Source organism: Danio rerio, chromosome 17 (assembly GCF_052040795.2).
Source record: "Danio rerio strain M-AB ecotype USA chromosome 17, GRCz13ab, whole genome shotgun sequence".
In the NCBI taxonomy this organism is placed as follows: Eukaryota; Metazoa; Chordata; class Actinopteri; order Cypriniformes; family Danionidae; genus Danio; species Danio rerio.
The window spans coordinates 10,093,480-10,108,448 of record NC_141037.1 but is presented as its reverse complement, the minus strand read 5'-3'; the positions used below and the strand labels follow the sequence as shown (position 1 = coordinate 10,108,448).

The 14,969-nt window shown below is 37.2% G+C and overlaps 1 protein-coding gene across 5 annotated transcripts in view; it reads right to left on the bottom strand.

The window, feature by feature from the left end:
- Positions 1-14,233, bottom strand: part of akap6 (A-kinase anchoring protein 6) — a 283,494-nt gene extending 269,261 nt beyond the window's left edge. For 4 of the 5 annotated variants that reach the window (XM_087289691.1, XM_087289694.1, XM_087289693.1 and 1 more), the window contains exon 1: positions 14,123-14,233. The gene's annotated coding sequence lies outside the window, so the exon portion shown is untranslated. Of the gene's footprint in view, positions 1-1,070; positions 1,122-14,122 lie in introns of those variants that run through there. The other variant, XM_087289692.1, reaches the window with a different exon arrangement.
- Positions 14,234-14,969: the final 736 nt, after the last annotated feature.

Below are 14,969 nucleotides of genomic sequence, written 5' to 3'. Positions count from 1 at the left end.
AAATATTAATCTGGGGTTGCCACAGTGGAATGAACCGCCAACTTATCCAGCATATGTTTTACACAGCGGATGCTCTTCCAGCTGCAACCCATCACTAAGAAAACCAACGTTTAAAATATATATATTAATTTATTCATTTTCCTTCGACTTAGTCTGTATTTCAGAGGTCGCCACAGCGTAATGAATTGCCAACTATTTTGGCATTTATTTTACACAGCAGATGCCCTTCTAGCTGCAACCCAGTATTGTGAAACACCCATACACACTCATTCACACACACACACACTAATGCACTATGGCCAATTTAGTTTATTCAATTCACCTATAGCGCATGTCTTTGGGGAAAACAGGAGCACCCAGAGGAAACCCACACCAACACAGGGAGAAAATGCAAACTCCACACAGAAATGCTTAGCTAGAACTCGAACCAGCGACCTACTTGCTGTGAGGCGACAGTATTAACCATTGAGCCACTGTGCTGCCTGTAAAAATGTAAATATATATATTTACATATATATATTTATATATCTTCCCTTGTGTTCAACAGATGAAAGAAACTTAGCCAGGTTTTAAACAAGTGAAGTTTGAGTGAATAATGACAGAATTGTAATGTTTGGGTAAACTATCCCTATAAAGGTATTTATATTTTATCAGTTGCTGCTTTCTCTGGGATAAATGTCTACATTACTCTTTGCTACATAAAACTTTAACTATTGCAGAAAATTATGAAGGCCCGTCCCGAGGTTGAAGGGATGGACTATATAAGTTTGTGATGATTTGAATCATGTTCATTCATTCATTTTCCTTAGGCTAAGTCCCTTAATTCATCAGCAACCCAGTACTGGGAAACACCTATATACAATCATTCACACACATACACTACGGCCAATTTAGTTTATTCAATTCACCTACACCGCATGTCTTTGGACTGTGGGGGAAATCAAAGCACCTGTAGAAAACCCACACCAACACGAGAAGAACATGCAAACTCCACACAGAAATGCCAACTGACCCAGCTCGGACTCGAACCAGCTCTTGCTGTGAGGCGACAGTGCTAACCACTAAGCCACCGTGTCTCCTTAAATCATGTTTTTCAATAAAAATATAAAAAAATATTGCAAATGGTTTTCTCTTATTTAGCATTAGGAAAACACCAGATACTTAAACAATGTTGAACATTTTTCACCTTTAAAGGTCCCGTGAATTGCTTTGAAATGTGCTCTGAAATATAAGTAGCTCCTGCCCTTTAAAAAAAAAAAAACAGCCAATAGCATTTTGTTTCATCTGCCAGTGAGAGCGATTGAGCTCAAGCGCATCAAATGAAAAGCAAATGTGAATCGTCTTGAAGGGGGCGGGGCATGTCAGACACTAGAGAGCATTTGATTCGTCAGTAGATTTGATGAAAAACTGAAGTATGAGGTGACGTGAAAAAATCGTTGATCCATTGCGGCAGAAATGACAAACAGCAAGCATTTGATGTTTATCCGCTTGTTAAGTGGGGACGTGTGTGTTACGTATGTAATACTGTTTACGGTTCCAAGCCGCCTCTCATTTGAGTGGAGAAATCATTCGTTTATGATCACGTTTTATTCCTATCACACATTAAAGTTAATTTTATATAAAATCATAGTGTACACAACAATCTCTGGGCTAGCTGCATAACAAATACCAAAAATTTAACAATTTATAAAAAAAAAATCACTTTCTGGCCATTGGATATTAGGCATGGACATATATACTGCGATCATGATTTTCGAAAGCCTTAAATCGCTTTGTAAACGTTTATTATTACCATTTCATGAGTTTCCCCTTTCAGTTGAATAGAGCGCTTGGACCCGGAAGCCGCTTCGCGTGACGTCACACTTAACAAGCGGATATCAGCTTTATATGTTCTAAACGCAAATTTTGCCACTGTTTTGGAGCACACTAGCTAATAAATTTCTTTAAAACACACTGATGCTAACATCTAAAAAACTAAGTTTTAATTTCACAGAAAACTTTAGGTAACTATTAAATGCAAGACCAATTATGACCAAAAAATAACAACTAATGACCTAAAACATTTTTTACATCTAATGAAAGTAACAGCACCCATTGTGGCATAGAAATATTGGTTCACATCCATATGGCACAACCAGTTTAAAAATGGCATTTTCACAAACATAATCATGGTTAGGGGGTGACACAGTGGCTCAATGGTTAGCACTGTCGCCTCACTGCAATAAGTTCGCAGGTTCGAGTCCCGACTGGGTCAGTTGGCCTTTCTGTGTGGAGTTTGCATGTTCTCCCAGTGTCCCATGTGTTTCCTCTCCGGTTTCTCTTACAGTCCAAAGACATGCAGTATAGTTGAATTGAATAAACTAAATTGGCCGCAGTGTATGAGTGTGAATGGGTGTTTCCCACTACTGGGTTGCAGCTGTAAGGGCATCTGCTGTGCAAAACATATGCTGGATAAGTTGGCGGTTCATTCCGCTGTGGCGACCTTTTATAAACAAGGAACTAAGCCGAAGGAAAATGAATGAATAATCACGGTTTTACACATCAAATCAGCTGCATGACGCCAGCCAGGCCAAATCAGTGACGAACACATCTGTGAAGAAGTATCAGATGAACTTCAATAATTCATGGCGCAAAGACCTCAAACTGCAGCATCCACCATTTTGGAGAAAGGACAGAGGAATTTCTCTTTTATTATTCATAGCGTCTTTACATGGAAAAGACTTTACATATTTGTGTAAACATTAAGCAAGTAATTCTTTCAGTTTGTTTCTTTTCTCTTTCCTTCATTGCTCCTTTAAAAAAAATAAACAATATATAAAGCTATTTTATAGCACAATACAAATAAATAATAATATTTCAATTTCATCTATCATAAATTCTGTCAAACACAATTACAATGCAAAACAATATAGATGTAACTCAGAAGTTTAGAATGTCAAACATTTTGGATAAAATTTCAATGTTAACCACCAGAATGACCTGACTCTTGATATTTAACACAGTGCAGGACTTTGGCAATAACAATAAGCTTCCAGCATCGTATGATAACGATAGAAATCACAGTCAAGACACGTCTACATTTGTTCATGGGCTGCACAGAATCTGATCCACTTTCTGAAAGGAGCCGAGTGCAATATCCTGTATGAGTCAGCAGAATCACGCTTTTATTTATACACCCGTGGGTCACGGAGAGAGGCTGATATTTCCACACAGCAGCTTTATTTCCACTCTAGAATATAAATATGGCCCCATTTATTATGTTGTTCTATAGAGACAAACTGACAAAAGCTGATTAGAGGGTCAGTTTTATTGAGAAACTCCAGGTTATAGGTAAAGCATGCAATTTCTGCATGACAAACACTCAGATTGCCTTTGGTTTGGCAAACAGGCCAATTAGCTGAAGCAGTTTTGCAGTGTTGGCTTGGGGGATGCTTGAATCACTGTACAAATGGATGTCTAAGTTCACACTTCATGCTTTTCTTGTTTTTTGCTATATAATAGCTGGCAAATGCATGGGCGTAAATCTGATTTAACAGATTAATTAAACATAAAATTTCTTTCAAGCATTTTTTTGAAGGGGACACAAATAATACAGCCAAATTGTACTAATAAAGATATGTCGCCACAGCTAAAAATGCTTGAGCATGGAGACTACCTCATTATATTTATTTTCAAAGTTTTTTTTTTCAGGTTTATTGACAAAGCAAATTTTTCTTTAAAACTATTTATTGCATTGTTTGTTGTGTTGTTTACAGTCAACAACCCTCCGATGGGAGGGGACATGTCCTCCCCGTCCCCCCCAGGATTTACGCCCGTGGGCAGCTATAGCTCATGGTTGCCCACTGAAACGAAGCAAGGCTGTGCCCAGTCAGTACCTGTCCTGGATGGGAGACCACATGGGAAAGCTAGGTTGCTGCTGGAAGTGGTGCTAGTGAAACCAGCAGGGGGCGCTCAACCTGCAGTCACGGTGGGTCTTAACACCCCAGAATATTGAAGAGGACTCTATACTGCCCAGTGAGCACAGTCTTTTGCATGAAATGTTAAACCAAGGTCCTGACTTTCTGTGGTCGTTAACAATTCAAGGATGTCCTTCGAAGAATATACGCTTATTTCACGTGGCCGCCATTTTAAAGAACCAAAGCGAGGCAGTGGTGGAAAGAAACCTATAAGTATAAAACCAGCACTGTAAACATTGCAGTAACATGACTATAAACCTCCAGCTGTTGCCGAGATTTCAAAATGCAGAAATGGTGTAAACATCACTTTAATATCATTAGTTTCAGTTTAATTTAAACAATTAAAAGCAAATTAGGCATCAAACATCATCACAATCTCTTTAAGAGTAATATGCTCAAGTGTCCTCCTAGGTTTCAGTTCATGGCAGCAGGTAAACACAGAGGGGGCTTTCCTGCTTCAGCCTGTAACCCGGTGAGCGATAAAACACCGCAGTACTCTGTAGCACACTCTCGTGTTGCCTGTAACGCCTGTTTCACAAAGCAAGCGAAAGCAGTGCGTGAGCAGAGCATGCGCAAGCGTGTATGTCGAGCAGAAGCAGCATGTAGACGTTTGCCTTTCACACCAGCTGCGTCTGCAGCGCGCAGCTTTTCGGCAGCTGATGCAGAGATCAACCTATCTCTGTCTATTTTATCTAGTTACCTGTGTCTCTCTGTTACAAATACACTTTTTAAACTTTTCATCTGCACAAAGGCCCGCGGTAACTTCCTCCTATGCTGTTTCCTTAACCTGCAAATCTTTATTTTGTAAAATTTATAGATCAAACAGTACTGTATGCTTCTCAAGCTCTATTAGGAGTGTCAACAGTCAAAAGCTGCGGTAAACAAAGCCAATTCCGTAATGCTTGCCCCGCCTTCGCACTCTTCTTATTGGCCCAGCACTGCTCTAGCACTGAAATATCAGCTGTCAATCACTCAGTCAATGCCTTCTGGCTTGGGATGACAGAGAGAGCTACTACCGCAAATAATTGTAAAACGCTGAAGATGAGAATGAAGATAACACTGACAGATTTTGTTTCAGAAACCATGGCATCTAAAGTTACAAATAAATAATGACACAAATAATGACACATCTTACTAGTGATCATGTGCTGAATGTAAATCCACCATCTACACTTTTCCAAGAGTGGATATAAGACTTCCATTGGCTTCAAGTCCGCTATGAAAAGTCTGTGGGATGGAGTTTTCAGGTAACTGTTTGCCACATCTAGCACGAGAGCTTCTGTTTAATCCTTCATATAATCGCCAGATGCTGTCCGCCGTGCAAGTGGCAGATATATGTCAAATTTAACACCACATACACCATCGCAAACAGGCTTGCACTGAGTAAACTAACATCGCTACTCCTAAAAAGACCGGTATCGCTCTTAACATGACGTATGCATATAATAAGGCACAGTATATGCCAAAAGCAGTGCAATATCAGACAGCACCCGTTAGAACAGCACAGTTATACCGTTAACAGATTCATTCATGTCAAGCAGTGCGTGCAGGGCCGGTGAGCGCTCAGTGTATGCTTTAGTCACTCAGTTACGTTATAAAAATCTATTTTCTTGAGATAACAGGATTTCGTTGAGACATATTTTCCTCACGCTTGCATATATATATTTTTTTGCTTGATAGTTTGATTACTGTTGATTTCAAATGCAATAAATATGTTTGTATAAAACTTGTAGAAACGGTGCTTATAATTGGTGGGTGCGACTAAATTTTGGCTGATGCGCCTAAATTTTTTAAGTTAGGAGCACCAGTGCTACCAAGCAAAAAGGTTGAACCGATAACACTTTGTATGACATCTGACACAATGTCAAAGCACAGTGAGCCCTCCCATGGCCCTATTACTGCTTGAATGTTTTTGGACGGTCTGTTTAACAGTCCATCATCTCCTTAGGACAGCTTTGATCTGCTTCTGATCAATACATTGTTAACCCTTAACCTCAGTCGTCAATGCGGTTAAAGGTGGAGGTCATTTATTCAGCAAGTTCATTACTACTGCTGCCATGGCAACCAGACCTTCCTGATCACCACAAAATAAAAACGATATTTAAGCATCAGTTTACTGTCACAATCAGTCTGCTCCAGCGAATACTGAACCAAACAAAAACACTGCATGACTTTAATGTGGGGGGAGGTGGGGCTGAGGGGTTTACATTGAATATGCTACTAAAGATAACTAGATTATGATTTATTTAATTCTTCAGAATGTTATGTTATGTTATATTTGCTTTTTCTTTATAAATTATTTGTTAAATTTACTTTTGTTAAATTTGTTAAATTAACATTTTGTTAAACTGTGTACAGTTGAAGTCAGAATTATTAGCCCCCTGTTTATTTTTCCCCAATTTCTTTTTAAGAGAAGATTTTTTTCAACACATTTCTAAACATAACAGTTAAATTAACTCATTTCTAATATCTGATTTCTTTTATTTTTGCCTTGATGTGAGTAAATAATATTTTACTAGATGTTTTTCAAGATACTAGTATACAGCTTAAAGTGACATTTGAAGGCTTAACTAGGTTAATTAGGTTAACTGGGCAGGTTAGGGAAATTAGGCAAGTTATTGTATAATGATATTTGTTCTGTAGACTATCAGGAAAAAAATATAGCTTAAAGGGGCTAATAACATTGACCTTAAAATGGTATAACATACATTAAAAACTGCTTTTATTCTAGCCAAAATAAAACAAATAAGACTTTCTCCAGAAGAAAAAATATTAACAGACATACTGTGAAAATTTCCTTGCTCTGTTAAACACCATTTGGGAAATATTTAAAAGAGAAAAAAAAAATCAAAGGGGGCCTAAAAAATCTGACTTCAACTTTAAGTATTGCTTTAAAGTAAACTTTACATTTACATAACTTTTTTCAGTGTGTTCACAAAAATGTGCTCACATATACAGTACATACACATTGCAGTGTTAAAATGTATAACCACTGCTGGCACATTTTGTTTCTATTATTAGATATTTCAAGTAAAATTTTTAATTTAGGAATTTTCAGTGTGTACACATTATACAAGCTGTCTAACCCTATCAAATAAAATACATCCTTGCTAAGTGAAATTTCTGAAATGAGACATGATAGGTCACCTAATCTGCCCCTTTGTCATTAACTACATGGCGCAGGAGATCGATTTCTGCCACCTCGGCAGCCAGTGAGCTTGCTCCACATCAGTTTAAATGCTCTGTGTTGTTTTACGCTGTTAAGCTGCGCCGCGTTTTCAGTGAACCTCGTCCACCCCAGCTCCACCTGTGTTTAGATCTGCTACGAGGGTTACATACAGTTGAAGTCAGTATTATTATCCCCCCTTTGATTTTTTTCTTCTTTTTTTTTTTTTATATTTCCCAAATGATGTTTAACAGAGCAAGGGAATGTTCACAGTATGTCTGATAATATTTTTTCTTCTGGAAAAAGTCTTTTTGTTTTATTTTTGGCTAATAAAAGCAGTTCTTAAATTTTTTTAAAAATATTTTAAGGTCAAAATTATTAGCCCCTTTAAGCTAATTTTTTTCCTGATAGTCTACAGAACAAACCATCATTATACAATAACTTTTCTAATTACCCTAACCTGCTTAGTTAACCTAATTAACCTAGTTAAGCCTTTAAATGTCACTTTAAGCTGTATAGAAGTGTCATAAAAAATATCTAGTCTAATATTATTTACTGTCATCATGACAAAGATAAAATAAATCAGTTATTAGAAATGAGTTATTAAAACTATTATGTTTAGAAATGTATTGAAAAGAAAATCTTCTCTCCGTTAAACAGAAATTGGGGTAAAAAATAAACAGGGGGGCTAATAATTCTGACTTCAACTGTATTATATTATGTTTGCAGCAATATATACCATGTTATATTCTCAGACGGCATGTCTGTATATATACTGGCATTAGCAGGTCTCGGTACTTGCTCTGCCATAGTAATCAAAGCAGCAGCAGATCCATCAAGACCAAATACATCAACATTGCCATATAAATATCCATTACCATACTAAATCCAGAGAGTGTTCATGACAGAATATTACTTATATGTCACTGTATATCAGCAGATATAAATAAAATAATGAAAAATAATGAAGGCCTGCTGCAGCGCCTGCTGCCACACCCTGGGTGGTGAAGTTGGATGGCAGCTGCGCTCATTATGTTTGAATGATGACAGAAGTGTGTGGACATGATTCACAGACACACAGACTGCGCATTGTGTGCAAACGGGAAATTAACTGATATTTGACACTCTCATTATAGAGCTAAAAAGCCAACTTATAAATGCATAATATAATATAAATGCATACATACTATAGTTTACATCAAGCTAGCTCACGATGTAAGTTATCTCATATCCTGATAACGATATACAGTTAAAGTCAAAATTATTAGCCCCCCTGTATATTTAGTTTCCCCCCATTTCTGTTTAACAACACATTTCTAAACATTATAGTTAATAACTCATTTCTAATAACTGTATATCAATAGATATTTTAAGATACAAGCGTTCATCTTAAAGTGAAATTTAAAGGCTTAACTAGGTTAATTAGGTTAACTAGGCAAGTTATTGTTAAGGGGGCTAATAATATTGACCTTAAAATGGTTTTTAAAAATTAAAAACTGCTTTTATTCTAGCCGAAATAAAACAAATAAGACTTTCTCCAGAAGAAAAAGTAGGAAACTGTGAAAAGTTCTTTGATATGTTAATATTAATTTGGGTAATAAATAAATAAATAAATAAATAAATAAATAAATAAATAAATAAATAAATAAATAAATAAATAATTCAACAGAGGGTGAATAATTTTGTCTTCAACTGAATATCATATTGCAAACGTTAAACTTTAACTGTGTTTGTGTTCAACACTCAAACTGCTCATTTTACAGAGTGATGTCATTTGAACACACACAAAACCTGCCATGAAAGCAGTCTGTCCTGAATGAGTCTGCTAAACTACAACATTTTCAGCATCCTTGTGCTAATTTCAATCTGTTTACACACACTAACGCTCCCTGGTTTAGCTGCGCCCTCAGCACTCAAGACCACAGATATCACTACTAGTATTTCTGGGTCATCTGGTTTCTGTCATAACAACTATAGAGGGCTGTTCTGTGTTCAATGCAACAAAAGCAGACATCTACATTGAATATTCAGAGTCTATATAACAAGGGTCAATGCTGTGGCAAAAAGGGGTTTGTTCACATCCCAAACCCTGGTCTTCAACACTCAAACACAGACACACACACAAGTGTCTCACCCTGCTTAAGCATAAACCCTCATCACCATAATAAAACAGGGATCTCATGGGAGTGGGAGGGGTGGATCAGAGAGGAACTGCTTAGCAAAACCCAGCACGATGGCTGGGAAACTGAAACAGTGCCCAAGGCTACACAGCTCCAATACACAGTGACCTTTGGAGATTTAAAAAACTTTAACACAGATACAGACACACACAAGCAAATTAAAGTGATACTTCACCCAAAAAGAAAAATGTAGTTACTATTTACGCTCACTCAAGTGGTGCAAAACCTTTATGAGTTTCTTTCCTCTTGTAAACAAAAGAAGATATTTTGAAGAAACTATTGACTTCCAGTGAAGGAAAAATAAAACTAAGTCAAGAGTTACAGGTTTTCACCTTCTTCAAAGTATCTTCTTTTGTGTTCAATAGAAGACAGAAAGGTTTGGAACAATTAATATATGAGTAAAATGTGTCCGAATTTTCATTTCCAGATCAAATATCTCTTTAAACCAAAGGCAGTGCTGCGTCAACAGACTTAAATCCATTTAATTTAGGGCGTTTATTTTATTTTCTTCTATTTGCCTCAATTTTAGCTTTTTTAACTGCTTACTGTTTCTATTTATCACCTACATGGCTCAAAAATTTAGTTTCTGATGCCTCAAATGAAATGTACAAAAGAGATCTTATATTTCAGAGTTCAACGCTAAGGATTTTTTCTACTGGTCCGATCGGGCAAGTGGTTCAGATTTTTACTTGCCCTGCCAAAATTTTCACTGGCCCCACCAAAAAAAGAGAAGTTAATAGCTTAATGTGCAGGTATTTTATTGCGGTTTGAAATTATTTAACAAAAGGTGGCTGACCTGCAAACTGACGGCAAACTATCCATAACATCACTTCATTTTTATTTTGTCGTGTTGTTCCCACGTAAATGTCTACTTCCAAGACGTTAGAAACAGACATTTTCGTTTAACCTTATAATTTGATGTTGCCGCCATGTTGCTGTTTTTACGCTGTACTGGTTACCAGGTTACAAAAAAAAAATAGCATGGTCAAATCAATTAGATAAGAGGAACCGGAAAGCAATATGGTGTTTACGACATCACAGAGAAGGTAGCGTTTAAAGACTTAAAAGCACAAACCTAAAATGCACACAGTTGACAAATAGTCACAGACAAATTAAATGTTAGTGTCAAGGCAGCACTGTCCCAATCGGGCCAGTAATGATCCAGTCTACTGTCCCAAGCGTCTTTTACGCAGGCCCTGGGCCACCGGGCAGTCCTTATTGTTGAGCCCTGTATTTATTAACATATATAAACACATAAAACATATATAAACATTTTAAATGAAAGTAAAAAAGTGAAAAGGTCTGTAGATATTGGTAAAGCAGTGTTATATTGTCAAACGCATCAATAGATAAGATGGTGAAGTTTTTTTCTCGCCGCTGTCGCCACTGACTTGCATGGTTCAGGACTTGTGGAGCTGCGGATTTGCTCTTCAGTGTTTGGACTTTCAGCAGTGAAAATTAGACAGCACTCAACTGAACTAAACTGAACTTAAACTCTTAAAACTGCACTGACAGTTTCAATTTACTAGCACTTCTATGTGAAGCTGCTTTGACACAACTTACATTGTAAAATCGCTATATAAATAAACATAAATTGAACTGAATTGAATTAATATAAATTGAATATATTAATTTAAAAATCACATTCACATTTTATTTGAAATATGAAAATTATTATTAATAATAATAATAAATAAATAAATAAATAAATAAATAAATAAATAAATAAATAAATAAAATGTAAACCTGAAATTGTACACTGGAAATAGGTGGTTTTACAGTACTGGTGTAACAAAATAAACGTAAAGACATTTTTTCCACATTCTACAAAATTCATAATTCAACTTATATTTGTTATGCTTATAATATAATTGATGAAGTGTAATTTGCAATAAAGTCTATTTAATTTAACACTGAGCTGTTCCCTAATTTCCTCCTGATTGCCAACCCCCCACATACACACACACACACACACACACAAACAAACACACTGTATACATTTAAATTGTCATACTATGCATAATGTTTATTCATGACTAATGAACTGAAGCACATTTACCATCTCTTTTTGAATAAAATCAGTCAAATTCCCCTTTGCCATCCAGTGATTGAAAACATTTGTAAAATTTAACTTTTACAATATTTGGAAATATGTGTTGCATATGAGACACATTTTATTTTTGTAAAATCCAAACATGAACCTGTTTGTCATAAATGTCATTTGCATATATTGCCATATATAATTAAATAAGTGATAAATATAAATCATCATAAATCATTTAAATTCAAGTAGACTTGGTATTTAGCTATTTAGACTTAACAAAGCATTTATACACTGCTACTCTGTTTATTTAAAGTGCTTCTTTTATCCACACTTGTAAGTGGCTAAGGATAAAAGCATCTGCTAAATGAGTAAATATAAATATGCTATATTTCTATTGTGGTGTAACCAGGTTAGCTTAGCAAATAAACCAGAATTGTGAACTTAAACTTATCATAGCATTTATACACTGCTACTCTCTGTCGATCAAAAGTGGTTGGAAATAGTTTCTACCAACTCCGCCTTCTCTCAAAAATGAAATCCTCTCTTCCTTAACACTCTCTAGAAATTGCCATACACGCGCTTAAAACCTCCCGGTTGGACTATTGTAACTCTCTCTATTTTGGGCTGCCTACGTCTCAGATTGCTCGCCTACAGTTAGAGCATAACGCAGCAGCTAGATTCTTAACAAAAAGCCCAAAATATGCACATGTCACTCCTATTCTGAGGTCTCTACATTGGCTACCGGTGACACAAAGAATCAAATTTAAAATCCTTCTCTTTGTGTATAAAGCCCTACATGATCTAGGCCAGGGGTGGGTAAACTCGGTCCTGGAGGGCCGGTGTCCTGCACAGTTTACCTCCAACTCTAATCAAACACACCTGCTTATAGATTTCTAGTAATCTTAAAGACACTGTTTGGCATGTTCAGGTGTTTTTGATTAGAGTTGGAGCTAAACTATGCAGGACACTGGCCCTCCAGGACCGAGTTTGCCCACCCCTGGTCTAGGCCCTCATTATTTATCCCAACTGATTGTTAATTACACTCCCCTGAACACTTGCGTTCCGCTGATCAGTTTTTATTAAAAGTTCCAAAGGCCCACCTCAAAAGAAGAGGCGAACGTGCTTTTGCCATAGCAGGTCCTCGCCTCTGGAACGCCCTGCCATTAGAACTAAAAAAGGCTTCGTCGCTGCCTGTTTTAAATTTAAATTAAAGATGCATTTATTTTCTTGGTCTAAGAAATTAAGTCCTTCCCTTCAGGGGGGGGTTGGGAGTGGGGAGGGGGATCAAAACGGTCATGTTCTTAATCGTGTTTAGTGTTGGTCAACTGTGGTAGCATCTTTTAATTAGGCAAAAATTATTTTTATTTATTTATTTATTAATTTATTTTATTTTGCTCTTTTATTGATACACTCATGTTCTTTCCTATTATGTGCCTATTGCTGTTACTGTTTGTATGCTCATGTCATGTGTTTATTTTCTCTCGGTAAAGCACTTTGTGCAGTCTTGTGGCAGTTGGAAACGTGCTATATAAATAACTTGAACTTGAACTTGAGGTGTTTTTTATAAGTCCTGTTGAATAAAAGCATCTGCCAAATGAGTACATGTAAATATACCACATTTCTATATGGTTGTAACCAGGTTAGCCTAGCAAGTAAAGCCTGAACTGTGACTTATCATAGCATTTATACACTGCTACTCTCCAATGATTTGACATGGTCCTTTTATCCTCATTGGTAAGTGGCTATGGATGAAAGCATCTGCTAAATGAGTGAATGTAAATATACCATATGTCTATATGGGTTGTTATCACCGGGATAGCCAAGCAAATAAACCAGAATTGTAAACTTAAATTTATCATAGCACTTATGCACTGCTACTCTCTGATGAATTGAAGTGCTTTTTTATAAGTCCCTTTGAATAAAATCATCTGCTAAATGAGTAAATGTAAATATGCTATACTTCTATAAGGGTTGTAACCAGGTTAGCTTAGCAAATAAACCTGAATTGTGAACTTAAACTTATCATAGTATTTACACACTGCTACTGTCTGATGATTTGAAGTGCTTCTTTTATCCTCACTTGCAAGTTGCTTTGGATAAAAGATGCTAATATACTATATTATATGGGCTATCATCATCAAAAGGATAGCCTAGCAAATAAACCTAAATTCTGATCCCAATCCAGTGGTGCAACACCACACCTTAAGACGCACACATGCAGCATCATCAACAAGACCACAAATCTGTATTAATATCTCCGAGCATCTGTCATGCAACGACACCCTCGCAGGGCGTGTGTGTTTTTGGGCCCAAGGTGATGATGAGGCAGCATCTAAAGCAGACCGAACCATGACCAAGCAATGTCAAACCACATGCACCACTAATAAAATCCCGCAGCACCATGAAGACAGGACCGAAATTCCCCTAAAAGCAACATAAGCATAACACACACACAAACACTCTTTGGCTATTGAGCTGAAAACACTGGGCCATGCTTCCGTGTACAGTGGGTGGAGAAAACACACTGACTCTCTTACATTCCCAACAACAACAAAAAAAGCAACGCTGCAGATTTTGAAAGCTTATCAAGAGGCTTCAATGTATGTTCTGCCCCCCTTGTGGATGCTATTAATGCATGCGTCAGGTTCTTCCTTCAACAATGTTGTCCTTTCAATCAATCGAACACTTAGGCAGCATCACGTCTCGTTTAGATCTACACTGAATTTACTCAAATGAAGCATGTGGATGAAGCTGAAGAGAGAAGCCGGGTACTCACCATAACACTATCTCCTCCATTTGTCCATCCAGTGCGGTGTGTGTGTGTGTGAGGGAGGTGCCACTGCAGGGCTGCCTGCCTCGAGCAGCCCTCGCCGGACGGATGCTGATGATGTAGCGCCTTTCAGGAGAGCAGCCCAGTTGCCTTGGAAACTGAGGAGTGATGGAGTGGCCGTGCTGCAGTCTGATTGGCTGGAGAGGGGTGGTGCTCTGATGTGGGGCCCCCGGTGGGTGTGGCTACAGATGAGAGAGAGGAAGCGGAGCTGTGAAAGCAGAGAGACGCAGACAGATGAATATAAACACACACACTCGTGTTTATCATCTACGTGACATTTCAATTTACGTGATCAAAAGCAACACATAAGTAATCTGTCCCTCATTTAGTTATATACTTGGTTTATTTATTTAATTTACTTCATTTTTCTTCCATTTACAGTGTTTTTGGTGTATCTAAGTGCATCCGTAAACTGTTTTCCCTGATTCCTTTCCATCTTTCTTCTTAATCGTTGGTGTTTACATTTGTAAAATTGAAAAAATATTAAATAAATCATAAAAAAGCAGCACATAAGATGAAGAAGTACTCACAGGAGTGCTCCAAGCTACCAAAGAACAACAGTTTGTAAACTATATGGCAATACCCAGTTAGTTTAATGCAGTACACAAATGCTGTTTATTCATTCATTGATTTTCTTTTAGGCTTAGTCCCTTTACTTATCAGGGGTCACCACAGTGGAATGAACCGCCAACTTATACAGCATATGTTTTACCCAGCCGATGCCCTTCCAGACGCAACCCAGTACTGGGAAACACCCATACACTCTTGCATTCACACACACAATTTAGCTAAT